General features: G+C 37.9%; 1 protein-coding gene across 7 annotated transcripts in view; it reads right to left on the minus strand.

Moving 5' to 3' along the window:
- The window catches only part of NLGN1 (neuroligin 1), a 303,851-nt gene that overhangs the window by 7,542 nt on the left and 282,333 nt on the right, over nt 1-13,976 (minus strand). The gene's annotated exons all lie outside the window — the stretch shown is intronic.

Genomic DNA, 13,976 nt, shown 5'->3' on the forward strand with positions numbered 1-13,976 from the left:
ACTTTATCTTTTCTTCTCCCCCTTGAAAATGCAGCTTCTGTCACAGGACAGACAAGCCAGGTTGAGCAATGTGGGCAGCTTCTCAGTAGCCTGAGTTTCATCCCATAGTCATTAACCTGAGATGATAGAATCTACATTAAATGCATAAAGGCAATTTAAGTCGGTTCTGTGACCCCTTAAGATCAAAAAGATAAAAAGACGGGTAATCTGCAAAGCACAAGAATTGCTCTCCTTTATTCATACTGGAAGAAAAACAGCAGAACATATCAGGTGCAGGGATGACCGTTTTACACTTCGTTCACAGCAGCACCCTGGCATTTAGCACTGCAGTTACTCTTTTGTCACTAGGCTACTGACTCTACAAGGTGGACAGTAAAAACTTTTAAGAAAGTCTATATTGATAAAGGCTTTGCTTTGCTTCTGAATCCCATTTGTTGATATTTCCATTTTTTAGCAGCTTAATAAACAGATGTTTAAATAGTATCAGCATTATGAAATAGCGCGGAACCTCCATTTGCATATAAAACTGATTTAATGCTCACTAAATCGACAGCATAACTGTTTTTCAGCACATGCTTTGTAGAGAAATGCAACCATTACAATTATTTCCACATTAATTAGATATTAGTGGGTCTTCTAGTCTCATCAAAGTTCTACTAATTTAACTCTCGAGTGCAGACGGACTACTCAAAAGAAGTTTACAGTAGTTTTTCAGACAAACGGTTCTCAAAGGAGCTCTACTGTTTCATTATGACAATAAAAGCAGGTTTTGAGACATTTCTAAGAAGACAGACACACGTGTGTATGCATACATAAAGTAAGGAGTTGACAAGAATACAGAGAGGTGAATGCCTGTACTTATATTCACATGTATGAGCAAAATGTCATTTGTTACTTTAGTATTCTTCTGATTTGACTTCAAATGACAAGCTTACTTTTGGTGTTTTATACTGAGACCTTCTTTGCTGTGAACTGCACTGAAAGCTAATTGGCCTCGCCGCCTCCGTAGTTGAGCTATGCTCCGTTTAGGGCGAGCAGCTTTGTTTGTGTAGGTCAATCCTGGGTTTTGTTACCATGGAGAGGGAACAGAAAGGTGACATAAGATGCCAGACCAGCAATTCTCTCACTTCCAGACCTAATGTACCAAGTCTAATGGGCATACTTCATTCACTGCAGCTGTAAGTAAATTGTTACTCTGATACTAGACTTTGAAATAACCAGTATTCTACAACTAGAACCTGCCACATAAGTGCATAAAAAAAGCAAAGTATCATCACTACCACAGAAGAAAGTACCATCTTGATATTTAGGGAAAGTCCAGAAAGAAAGTCATAAATGTAATTAATTCATTCTCATTTTACCATTACACTTGAGATGAAGATTATATTATTTTATTCTGTTCCACTCTCATTTTCTTCTGTGTACCAGAGGGGTTGATCTGCTTGCCTATGTGAAAGGATGGCCCCAGTATAACCCTTCCTGCACAGACGCATTCATTCCTATCTTCACGCTCCAGTAAAATGTTGTCCCCCATAAATAGTTTTTAAGGACACAGAGAGATGATGTCTTAGAATCTGAGATAGCAAATCTAATGAAAGCTTCCCAATCACTCTCACTGCCTTTGTCAGCCTGCTTGGAGTTGAGACATGGTACCAGTGACTGTAACAAAATTAAAACGTAGAGATATATGGAAACGACGGCGTCCCGTGGCTGCACACGCTGGGAAAGTCTTCCCCTTTCTTTGCATAAGTATATGACTGAGGAAAATCAGTAACAAATGAGTTCATCATATTAAGTACATAAGTGACTGCACTGATTTAAGAGATTAGAGGAAGGACTGACAGTGGCAGTCCTCAAAACACAGGCAGTAGTGAGATGAGAGCAGTTACAGCAATTACCAAAACCGTGCCCTAAGCAAGTCCCTCTCTGCTTTTTTCCCTTTTCCTGACTTGTAGACTCCCTGAGCCTGGACAGGATCTCCTCTCAGCAGAGCTGTAACATTGGTTCAGCAAGATCCTGTAGATTTCTCAAAGTGATTCCAAAGCATTTATTAAGAAAATAGATGGTAGGTTTGTAGCTAACACACAGTGATCACCCTGAAGGAAAACAAATGCTAACACTAAAACCTTCAGAAAAAGTTGGGGTTTTTTTTCCTCTGTATAATATGCAGGCAAGTGGGAAGCAAGTAAATCTTGGCCTGGAAAAGCAGCAGATTAAAATTATTGGCAAAGCCTTAGGGCAATCTTCTGCTGTTAAATGAGTTCAAATCAAGCCCTGAAGCTTGAAAGGGAAATATGAAATCCTTGGGAAATTATAAATATACTACATTTAAAAAATCTTTGTAAAAAGAATCTTGAGAGTGAAAGAGGAGATGTCTCCTGTTACTAAGAGTAGACACCAGGACCCTTGCATTCAGTTCAGGAAATGTGCCAGAAGGGGGAGCCTTCAGTTTATTTAAAAAAAATAAAAGAAAAGGAAAAAAAAGAGGATGTATTGGTAATATTCCCCTCGTTTATCTACATTAGACAAATTATGACTTGTGTCCAGAGCAACAGCTCCGATGAAAAAGAAATATCTCACACCTCCTCAGCAAGAACCACATTGGCTGACTTCCATCCCTACACAAGATGGATGATTATTGATGTTGACTTTCATGACATGAAACATTTCTATCTCATTTTTCAGAGCCATAAGAAGCCTGTTAATATCACCACCTGTTCATGCCTCCTCTTGTATGCAGTAGTATCAGCATCACTTAGAAGTGTTCAGAATGTCATGAAATCAGAGATAGGACTGATAAAACAAATGAGGTTTTTCTTTCCAGTTTGTGATTTTCATTTATCTAGTGAGGAGTGCCTCGATACAGATAAACTCATCTAACTAAACACCCGTAGAGAAATGCTTTAACACACAGCATCATGCCCAGTCTGCAGGTCTGTAGGCACAAGTACTTATTCCTATTTATCATTTAGATGAAATAGAGATTGCAACAATATGTTTTGTTTTACTCCCAAGAGAAGCTTTCCAGTTTGTAATTAATATAGATAACATACATTTCTTTGCATTTCTATGACATGATTATTACACGATCTAGATATTAAGCTAGCAATTTTGAGTCACAGAGGGGAACCTGCTCTTAAAACGGCTTTCAGTGTGTCTGAAAGCTTGTCTGTTTTTAAACTGCATCAGCTGGTCTAATAAAATATATTATCCTCTTCTCCAAACACTGTCTTATTATTATTATCCCTGGATTGTCACCTCACCAAGATGCTGTTGTCATATGCTACCACCTTTTGCTCTTGTAAAAAAGAAAAAGTGAAGTAAATGATTCCTTATTTTAGTTATTCCAGGAAGACATTTGCAAAGAAACCCCATATTTTTGTATCATTCACTAAAAAGGTTAGACTGAGTTAATTTTGTCCCATAATTAAGTCCCTCTACTGGAAATAGTCCAATCATCAGCTGAACAATTGCTATTTGATATTCCGATTTGAATGGTTATCTCTTTTTTTTATCTCCTCCAAAGAAGCAGACTCTAATAGAATTATGGAAGTAAGGATGTGGTCTTTTGTGAGTTTAAGAAAGAGATTTATTAAGCTCATTTGAACCATTTCTCTGTTACTTGTCTGTTAGATAAATAGGCAGAATGTGCCACAACTAGGCCCTATATTTTGTGTTAAGATAAATTTTAATGCTTTATAGGCTTATCTGCTTGGTTAATGATTTCTGCTTGCCATTCAGAGAAATCTTTTCCTAATATGATTCCAGCATTTTTTTAAGAGTAAATAAAATAATAGAGTTAGGAAAATGAAAATATTTTGTTGAAAAACTTAGTAGAATTATTTTAAGCTCTAGCCTAACTTGAGTATTCAAATTCATGCAGAGGAGAAGGCCAAGACAGATTTTTTCCTAATGTAAGGGACTGCTACAACCCAGTGATGCAGTAAAAGACGAGGCACAGGCTGGTGGGTACAAAAGTGTCATTTCACATCACAGAAAACCAAACCTTCCCTCTGATGAGCTCTGTCCATAGAAGTGTTTCATAACCCAGTAACCTTCGTGGCTGGATCAAAGTAAGGGGCAGAATGTCTTTTACAAAAAAAACCCTAACCTGGATGTGAGAAAATACACAGCAACAAATGCTCCTCGAAAAATAAAACACAAGTACTTACAAAAACTGGTCAAAGGATTTTTTCAAAGAGCTGTGTTACTGAAAGCAGTAACACTTAAGACTTTAACATTACCTACCTGTTTAGGCATGGTCTTATAATAACTTAGCTATGTTCCCAGTTACAATTCACTGTGCAGTCAAACATCATCTTTTATTTTGTTAAAAGCAAATGTTAAATTGTACAAGAGTAAATGCATCAATGCATAGTGGAAGAATAAATGACATCTTTTGAGGGAAGAATATACATTCCTTCTGGATTGCAAGTGCCTTGGTTAGGACTCTTCTAATATTGAATGGTAATTGCTGTATATAGAAAAATTCTGTTGCACTTTATACCTACTCAGTTAGAAATGTGAGCAAGACAAGCAAATTTTAAGCAATGTTGTTAAAATTAAAGAGCACATTTGTTTTCATCGTAGACATCTCTCTTGAATTCACATCAGTTAACTAATCTGAATGAATTACATGGGCAGCGGTGCTGTGAACATTAATGTATATGTGATATTCATGGAGCAGGGGATATTGCTCCTTGCTTTGCTGACCAGCACATCCTAATATTAATAGCATCTTTTAGCAGTGGATATGGGGTAAGGTGACTAAAAGGACTAGGAAGTCCCATAAGTAAGATATAAGAGAATATAAACTATTCAGTGCAAGAAAAGTATTCCTTTGTAGACATCTGCAATAAACCTCTGCTCGAGAATCAGATGAACAAATCTTCTGAAAATGCTGCTCAATCAAGAGTTTTGTATCACATTCATTTAACATAAAAACAAGTAATTGCACCATTAGCAAAGTACTCATCCATTTCTGCTGCTTTCTGCACGTACATATTAGTAATAAGATTAATGACTTCAGATTTTAACTTAACTTCATGAGATGTGCAAAACATCCTGCTGTATCATTATGCACTCTTTCCTGGCTGTTTAAGATATGCGAGCCACTGTATTTATATACAGATTTTGTTGTATGTCTTGTAGATAAATGAATGGCAGAATCTTTGCAGGTGGCCACAATGTGCCTCTAAACAATTAGAAGACAAATGTTCTGTTTCAAAACATTTGTTAATGGGTATACACTGTCTGGTTGGACGGGGCTCTGAGCAACCTGATCTAGTTGAATAAGTCTTATTGCAAGGGGGTTGGATTAGATGACCTTTTAAGGTTGCTTCCAACCAAAACCATTCTATGATTTTATACATTATATGCATATACCTGCAAACTATTCACTTTTCACATAGTAAGGTTACATGATTGTTCACATAAATTGTTCAAAACAATATTTCTGTTTCCTGATGTCATACCATAAACTCCATACCTTAACGACAAGTATCTTACAGACAGATAGTTTGCACTGATTTTTTACAGCCCATATCTCTGTTTTGGGATGCCTTAGGTTCGCATTTCTGCAGCGATCAAGTCCTGACTACCAACAGAGATGAATGTGCCATATAACACTGGTTGAAGTGACAGCGAGGAACAGAAAGGGTTCTGATATGAGGTCAATTTAATTGCAAATGTTTTAGAGCTGTGGAGTTCATTGGGGTTTTTAAAACAAAGACTCTCGTATAGAATGAAAATTCATCCAGTCAATAGAGTTGGACTATGTGGCTGACATGAAAAGAACATCTCAGAAACCGCAAAGTTCTTTGCATAGTTGTTCCCACTGTTAACATAACCTCAGTCAGTAAAAAAAAATACAGAACAGCTCAACTATTTTAACTGTCTTAATGAAGCTGTGTTACTGTAAGAACAGTACTTCAAGGTTAAGTGTATCAACAATAAACTGTACTGCGAGTAATGTGAAACAGCTGCAGTAATTCATTAACTTACCAAACTCTAAAGTGCTGCATCTGGGAGGTAAGATTGCTTAGAAATATCAACAGTGCCAACTTCACTGGCAAGTGCCGTTGACCAGCAATTGGCTTTTGGAAATTCCCATTCATTCCATCACAGTAAACAATTTACAGAATTGAACCAGTAAATACAAAAAATTGTAACTACATCCTTTGACATGTTGAAAGCATACTTGGAGAACAGTGTGTGATGATGCAGAAACTCTGATGTACTTTTTCAGCACTGCAATTTTACTGTTGGAATTTTTAACACTCCTCCCAGAGTACCAAATCCTTCATACTGATATTAGTGAAGTGCGTGGAGCCTACAAAAAGACTGGTCTTTCCTTGTGGCTCTGAAACAACAGAAGTTTTCACTTCCTTGCATATTTCTTAATTTCTGCTCCCATGAGAGGCTAAACAAATTGAACATTGCAAATTACAGAATTCTCTTACAGCTGTTTCAGTCTGGCATCTGTCACTTGCCAGCACTGATGCATTACAGCAAACTTCTAGCATAGAGGCAGAGTGCAAAAGAGTGAAGTGTCTCACATCAGAGCATTTTATTCCATTGTCAAAGATGTATTGGCATGACTGTGTTGGGTACAATGCAGCCCAAAGCAGGCTTACCCTCAGTCTCTTTCCAAAACACAGGTTGTTTTTCCCAAGCTGTATCAAAGTGTTTTAAATGACAGGAAATGTCTGGATGAAGCCAGATTCTTTTCTATCCTGGAAAGATTATTTTCAATCATTATAGAAGGAAAGATTTACTTAGATTTACTGTGATATTCTTGGCAAGTATGCCATAGATGTTGAAATGGTCTCAGATTACAATTTCTAGCATTCTCTGAAGGCTGTGAGAAGAAGGTGACTCTCTTTGCCTTGAAAGTTTCAGTAAGATGAAAAAACTCTGAGGGGGCTTTCAAAATTCATTAGCACTTATTCTTCATGTGGTCATTGGTTATTTTCCATTCCGTTGTGGGGAGTCTCTCACACTGTTAATATTTTCTACATGAGGCATTCATGCCTCAGTCCCTGTGACAGTGCCATGCATAGGCAGAGAGGAACCTCATGAGGTTCAACGAGGACAAGTGCAGAGTTCTGCATCTAGGAAGGAACAACCCCATGCACCAGTACAGGCTGGGGGTCAAATTGCTGAAGAGCAGCTCTGCAGAGAGAGACCTGGGAGTCCTGATTGATAATAAACTAACCATGAGCCAGCAATGTGCCCTCATGGCCAAGAAGGCCAATGGCATCCTGGGATGCATTGAGAAGAGTGTGGCCAGCAGGTCAAGGGAGGTTCTTCTTCCCCTCTACTCTGCCCTGGTGAGGCCTCATCTAGAGTACTGTGTCCAGTTCTGGGCTCCTCAGCTCAAGAGGGACAGGGAACTGCTGGAGAGAGTCCAGTGCAGGGACACCAAGAACATCAGGGGACTGGAACATCTTTCATATGAGGAAAGACTGCAGGAACTGGGGCTGTTTAGTCTGGAGAAGAGGAGACTGAGGGGAGATCTTATTAACATTTATAAATATCTAAAGGGTGGGTGTCCGGAGGCTGGGACATCCCTTTTTGCTATAGTAGCTAGCAACAAGACAAGAAATAATGGGATGAAGCTGGAACACAAAAAGTTCCACTTAAACATAAAAAAAACCTATTTCACTGTTCAAGTGAGGGAGCAGTGGCACTGGCTGCCCAGAGGGGTTGTGGAGTCTCCTTCCTTGGAGGTCTTCAAGACCCACCTGGACATGTTCCTATGCGACCTGATCTAGGTGACCCTGCTTCTGCAAGGGGATTGGACTAGATGATCTCTAAAGGTCCCTTCCAACCTCTATCATTCTATGATTCTATGTGTACTCAGGGAGCTGTGGCATGGGGCAGACCCACACAATGAAGCAGGCTGACATCTGTGATGTACTGAGCATCAGTGATGTTTCTCTCCAGCTAGCAGTGCACATAGAAAGGCTTGTCAGATGTGGGGCAACAGGAAGAACAGAAGTCAGATGTTTGCTACAGCACTGCTAACTGGGGAGATCAGTTACACAGAGGAAATTCTCTAAATCCATGCTGTGGAGTTGGGATCAGGGTGGGAAACATAAACTGATCCTGTTCTCTGCAGGCAGTTCCTGCAGCCAACATTTTGATTTGAATGCAGGGGGCACAGATAAAAGGGGCTTCAGCCACCCTCAGCTCACCATATCTCCACTCAAGTACAACATAGCTGGTCCCAAATGATCACCCAAGAGATCTATAGTAGATTATTATAGATGATCTTTACTGAAGAGTCAAATGAAAGTGTGATAACAATCTCTTGAAAGAGTTATATAGCCAACAGGGCTGGTCCACTAGAAGTGATCTTTAATACTGATTTCTGAATGTGCTGTAAAAGGAAAAAAGAGAAGGAGGAGGCAAGTCTCAGCTCAGAAATACAGCTGCAGATACTAATTTTACAGGATTTTAAGCGATGTGCTACACATAATGGAAAGTACAAGTAAGCCTTAAGAACTGATGAATGACATTTGGCATAGGTGGATGCAAAGGCAGATGCGGTACATTTGATTTGATTGTCTCCTCTTCTTAAAAAATACAGACAAAAAGATGGAGTTTGCTATAGGAAAGAGCTGCTATCTATGAATATTTTCATCTTTGAAGAAATAAGCAATTCTGCTGCCAGCAGAGAACATCTGCTGAAGTGCCTTCCACAAGCTAAAAACCACAGTTGTTAAAACATGGCTGAGTTATGCTCTAGGGTGACACAACTTTTAAAGTATTTTTAAGTTGCATACAAACTTTTCACAGGAAACAAACTATACTGTATTACTAAGTATAACAATAGATATGGTCTTATGAACCACTGTCTTAGAAAACAGTAGTAAAAACAAAATCAATAGTCTCTAAAAGACATCAGAGGCAAAGCCAAATGTTATTATATGATAAAGTGTGGAATAATAAAAATGAAACACATACTGATCCTTTCAGATATACTCAGGCAAAGCCCATATAATGAGGAAAGACCACATGAGAGAACAGAAGAGTCCATAGCCAAAGCCATCACTTGACTTTCCTACTTGGCAGAAGAAAGGGATGCCCTGAGGGAGAGACTCTTGTCTTCACCAAGACAGTGCATAGCTGTTCCAGTCCTACTTACTTCAAGTAGTGCAATATGCAAAATTAAGTAGCCCACAGCACATTGCATCTATACAAATATCTGTCCTTTACTATAGGCTTTCAGTATCCTCATTTTCAATAGCAAGATCAGAAACAAGGCATTAAGTTTTTTAGGTTTTCATGCAATATGCCTTGAGTTTTAACTTTAGATGATACAATTAAAGGCAGCAGCTACAAACCTGGAAAATATGTTATAGTGGCGAGTTGACAAATATCAATGTTCTTAACGTGCAAGGCCTTAAAAATCAAAATTGAACCCATAAAAAAGTCTGCTTTCCATTTTCCTTCAAGATTTAGGCAAAATGAGTTCATTATCTCAAGATAGCTCAGATGATACATAAAGATTTTTCTACCCATGAGAAATTTTTCCTATAGAATGAGCTGCATAATAGGTGCAGCTACTTAGATTTACATGTAGTTTGGATTCAGCTTCAAAAGCATCTTTTCGGTAGTGCATTTTAATTGATTGTTACATGCCAGAGAACACTTTTTCTAACTTAGGCCTGGAAATGGTCTTTGCTTTATAACAGTCACTTTGGTTGTACATTAGTACACCTTTTCAGTAATACCATGCAGTTTTTCAGAATTTTCAATACATATGTGAATGGGAGAAAGGATGGGTTTAATTTCACTAGAAGTGAAAAATTTATGTTTCAGAAATGAAAAAAAAAAATAATTACAAGTTCCATTGAAAGGGACGGCACCATAATTTCTGATACTTCTTCACAGTGATGAGATTTGCAACGAGGGTCCAATCAATGCTAATATATCTTTAATGAGCTGATGAGAGGGAAGTCAGAAATCTTCATGTAAAACTGTATATGCAAATCACTAGTTCGAAGCCTAGCAGCTATTTGAAAGTGCAGTCTTTCAATCAGAACACAGAAATTATGGAGCTAATTTACTGTGACCTCAAATCTCCTTATTTGAAAATAAATAGGAAAGATTAGCCATTGGATAAATCTACCAAGAACCTCACTCAGTATGTCATTACTTGCATCTCTGAAACAGAATTGACAGCTTTCTGAAAACACAGAACCATAGAATTATAGAATTGTTTGGTTGCAAAAGACCTTTAAGATCACAAAGTCCAACCCTTCATCTCACACTGCCAAGCCCATCACTAACCCATGGCCCTCAGCATCTCAGCTGCCTGGGACAGTGTCTGACAACCCTCTCAGGGAAAAAGTTCTTCCTAATATCCAATCTAAACAATCTATACAATTTAAATATGTCACTGGTCAGATAAAAAATGTTTAATTCAGAACAGTGTAAAACAGGTAGAGGCTGTTCTAGATCATAACAAGAATACCTTCTCTCTTTTGAAACTGTTATTTAAACAATATATGAGACTTAAATAAGATCTGACTTCTGTAGCCTGATCAGTGCACACAGGTCCTTTAAATGTGATGGGAGTTTAAATAAGTTTTGAGAAAGCCTGAGAAAGAAAGCTTTTCTATATTCCTTCTGTCTTTCTTCCTCTACCTTTCAGCTTCTCTTTCCTTCTCATTTTGCAAAGTTTAATAAGTGTTTGCTCTTGGAAATATACTTGGGGGGCACATAATCAGTTTATCACTTGACAAATCCTTGGGAACACCTGGCATTATTTTCACCCAAGTACTAACCATCTGCCACGCTCTCTGCAGACCCTACTTGGTTGACCAACTTGATCTACCTGTGACATCACATCTAAATCTGTTTCCCTGCTGTGATACAATATGCATCAGTAGCACAGTGATCGGAAACATGACACTCTGTCTCTCAAAACACCTAGAGGCATACTTGTCTTTACTGAAAACACTGTATTTGTGGCTACCTTAGGCTGCATGCAAGATTAACTTCTGGTAAGAAAAAGTAAGAAGAAAAAGCAGCAACCCAGTTTAAGCTTGAATTGATAAGTAAGGCAGGTTGGAACACACACCAACACCTCCATAATTACAGCTCATCAAGTTATATATCATGGCTCCCTATTCCAGCTGCTGTTGGTGTTTATGATGGTCAAGATGCTGAATCTATTCTTACACAGACAAAAAAACCTCATTCAAAAGTGAGAAAGTGTAGAAATTTAGCAGGTTTTTGACTTATACCTGTGGACCTCAAAAGGTCTGTGGCCTACTTCTAGGGGCCAAAGATCACCAAGAAGAGCAAACCAATTAAGAGCAAACAAATGCTCTTTACAACAGTCTGAGCCACCAAGGAAGACCTTGAGAGGTCTGTAATGAAAAAGTGTTACAGACAACTATTTTCATACACAGGCTTGTGCTGGAGAGATTCTTATACTGCTTTCATTTCTATTTACTGAACACCAGAAACATTTGTAAGAGCAGATTTGCCTTGACATAGGCATCAAGCCCAATTTTCTGGTAAATATCTACCAGTTGTGGTAAAATGTGAAGTAGCTAAGAGTTAACTGGATCACTATATGCCTGTTCCTTTCTTAGACAGCCTCTTACCTCTCCTAGTACAATGTTTGCTTTCTGCTGTGTCTAAATTTCCTGTTCCATAGGCAAGATGCTTTATCTCCTCACAATCATTTTACTGCGTTGCAACATGCATTTTGTGACTTAAAGGCAAGAAGCTGAAGAAGAGTCACAAATAGGATGAGGGTAGCTGTTACAGAGACAGTAACTGCCATTTACCAAAAAAATGATTGCTATTAAACTATTCCTTCCCAGCAGAATCCTGAGGGATTTGGCCACTGCTGACTGTACAGCTGTTAAACAAAACAGTGGGACATAAAAGATCTGTATTAATACACAAATCATCCACACAACTCCTGTGTATCTCTTCAGAGCTGGCTTATAATACACCAGGTCATATGCATATCCCTTAACTTTTCTAGGAATAATTTAAATAAATACAAGATGTCAAAGAATAGTCTTTAGCTCAAGGAAAAGGAAAGATAAAAATCTCAAATCCACACAAAGTTAATTGAGGCTAGAATCACTGTTGCTCCATCCATTGCAATTTGACATTGGTGCACTTCAATTAAGGCATAATAGAAGTGTAAAGTAATTTATATTTATGGATTAGATGTTGTCTGTGAAAAATCACTGATTAACTCAAAGTAGGCTTCCGGAATACCAGACAAACAAATATTGAGGTACTCTGAGTCTCACTTTTCAGTTGGCACCTCGATACCACAAAAGCAAAGTTGAAATATCTTTAAAGGTATTAGTAAGAACTACTTTATGCATGTGAGCACACACAGACACATCCTATCAGCATCTTGATCTTCAGGCTTCATGACATATAGTTTTGTTCACCAATAAAGTGCCAACACAAAAATACCTGTACTATTTCTAATAATTACCTCAAATGTTTCTTGAGTTGCTGAGAGGTAACTTTTGACTGTTTTGTTACAATTAGAGAATTCTTTGAAAGATTACCTGATGCAGAGCTTTAGTTTTCTGGAAGATGTTGCACAATGATTCCATTCCGCAGAGAGTATCATATGCATCACCATCACATCATCTGAAAATATGCATATACCCATCTCCAGATGGACCAGCCTTACTGCTATTCTAAAGTTAACTAATTCCAGTGAAGTTAAGAAAATTTGCCAGTTGAAGCCAGGTGTAATTCCAGGCCCTTATTTTTTTGAGGTATGTAAAAACAGGCCATTAGTAGGTGCATTCATAGATACCGCATCAAATACAGAGCATCAACAAAGTGGCTAAACTAAGTAATACTTAACGAGTAGCAGAAAATAATTAATGTTTCAGATAATTAAGCATGTGAGATGACTGGAAGCTGAAGTAAGGCTCTGGAAATCTTTGAAAAGAAAAACATGTGCACATATGCCATCTCAACTCGCAATAACTGAGATTGCTCTACATTTAAAGATTTCTGCATCAAATACATTGAAAGTAAACCAGAGTCCAGCTGAGGTAAATATACAGTTAAAGATGCTAACTTTGCATTTAGTGCCCCTATATTTGGTCCACAGCAGGAAGCCAAGTATTCAGCCTAGCTGGAGAGTATCACATAACAGCCTCATCTAGCGTTGCTAGTTTCACCTGTTTGCCGTGAATACAGAAACCTGGGAAGCACAAAGTGAGGAAAATAAAACCAACAAAATCTAAATTATGTCATGTTTCTGTCATGTGTTCTAAAATCTAATCTAGCTTTTATGAAAGCTACTCTACAATTATGAAGTAATACTTTGATACAATACAATTAAACAGTGTTTAAGTAGGAGGATTCTTTTATGGAGAGGGTAATATCCTTCAGTTACTCACATTTGGATGATATTAGGCATCTCAAGGCTTACAAAACTCACTTATAGCCAAGCTGAGAGAAGGAACGTGAATCTGAGGGAACAAATTCTGAGACCTGAACAAGAACTGAATTTTTGCAAAATGGTGACATCTAACAAAATAATCCTCAAAAGAGGACAAGGGTGTCAAGCACTCCTCTAACGTAGCTGAGAAACATGGCATTGACTTGCTCATAGACATCAGTTTTATTATTTTGCTACTATAACTCTTACAGTTTACTACAAAATGAACTAACACAAACAGTGTTCACATAGTAAGTAAAATGGTGCTAATTTGTTTTGAACACAACCAAATACTACAGGTTCTAAAGGCACTTTTTTAGCCTCAGATGAGTTGGAAAATCTAATCTGTGCTAATTTTCCCAAAACCAGATGGCGTATGAATTAAACGGTGCAGACCCTTTTAAGCTTCCATTCTCACTAGGTCCCTTTTGGGATAACTAATGTTAATTTCTTAGGGATCTCTTCTCCTACATTTACTTCTCTTAAATAACTGAAAACAGCCTCCTTAATTGTATAGAAGAAT

This window comes from Colius striatus, chromosome 12 (genome assembly GCF_028858725.1).
Source record: "Colius striatus isolate bColStr4 chromosome 12, bColStr4.1.hap1, whole genome shotgun sequence".
NCBI classification, from domain to species: domain Eukaryota; kingdom Metazoa; phylum Chordata; class Aves; order Coliiformes; family Coliidae; genus Colius; species Colius striatus.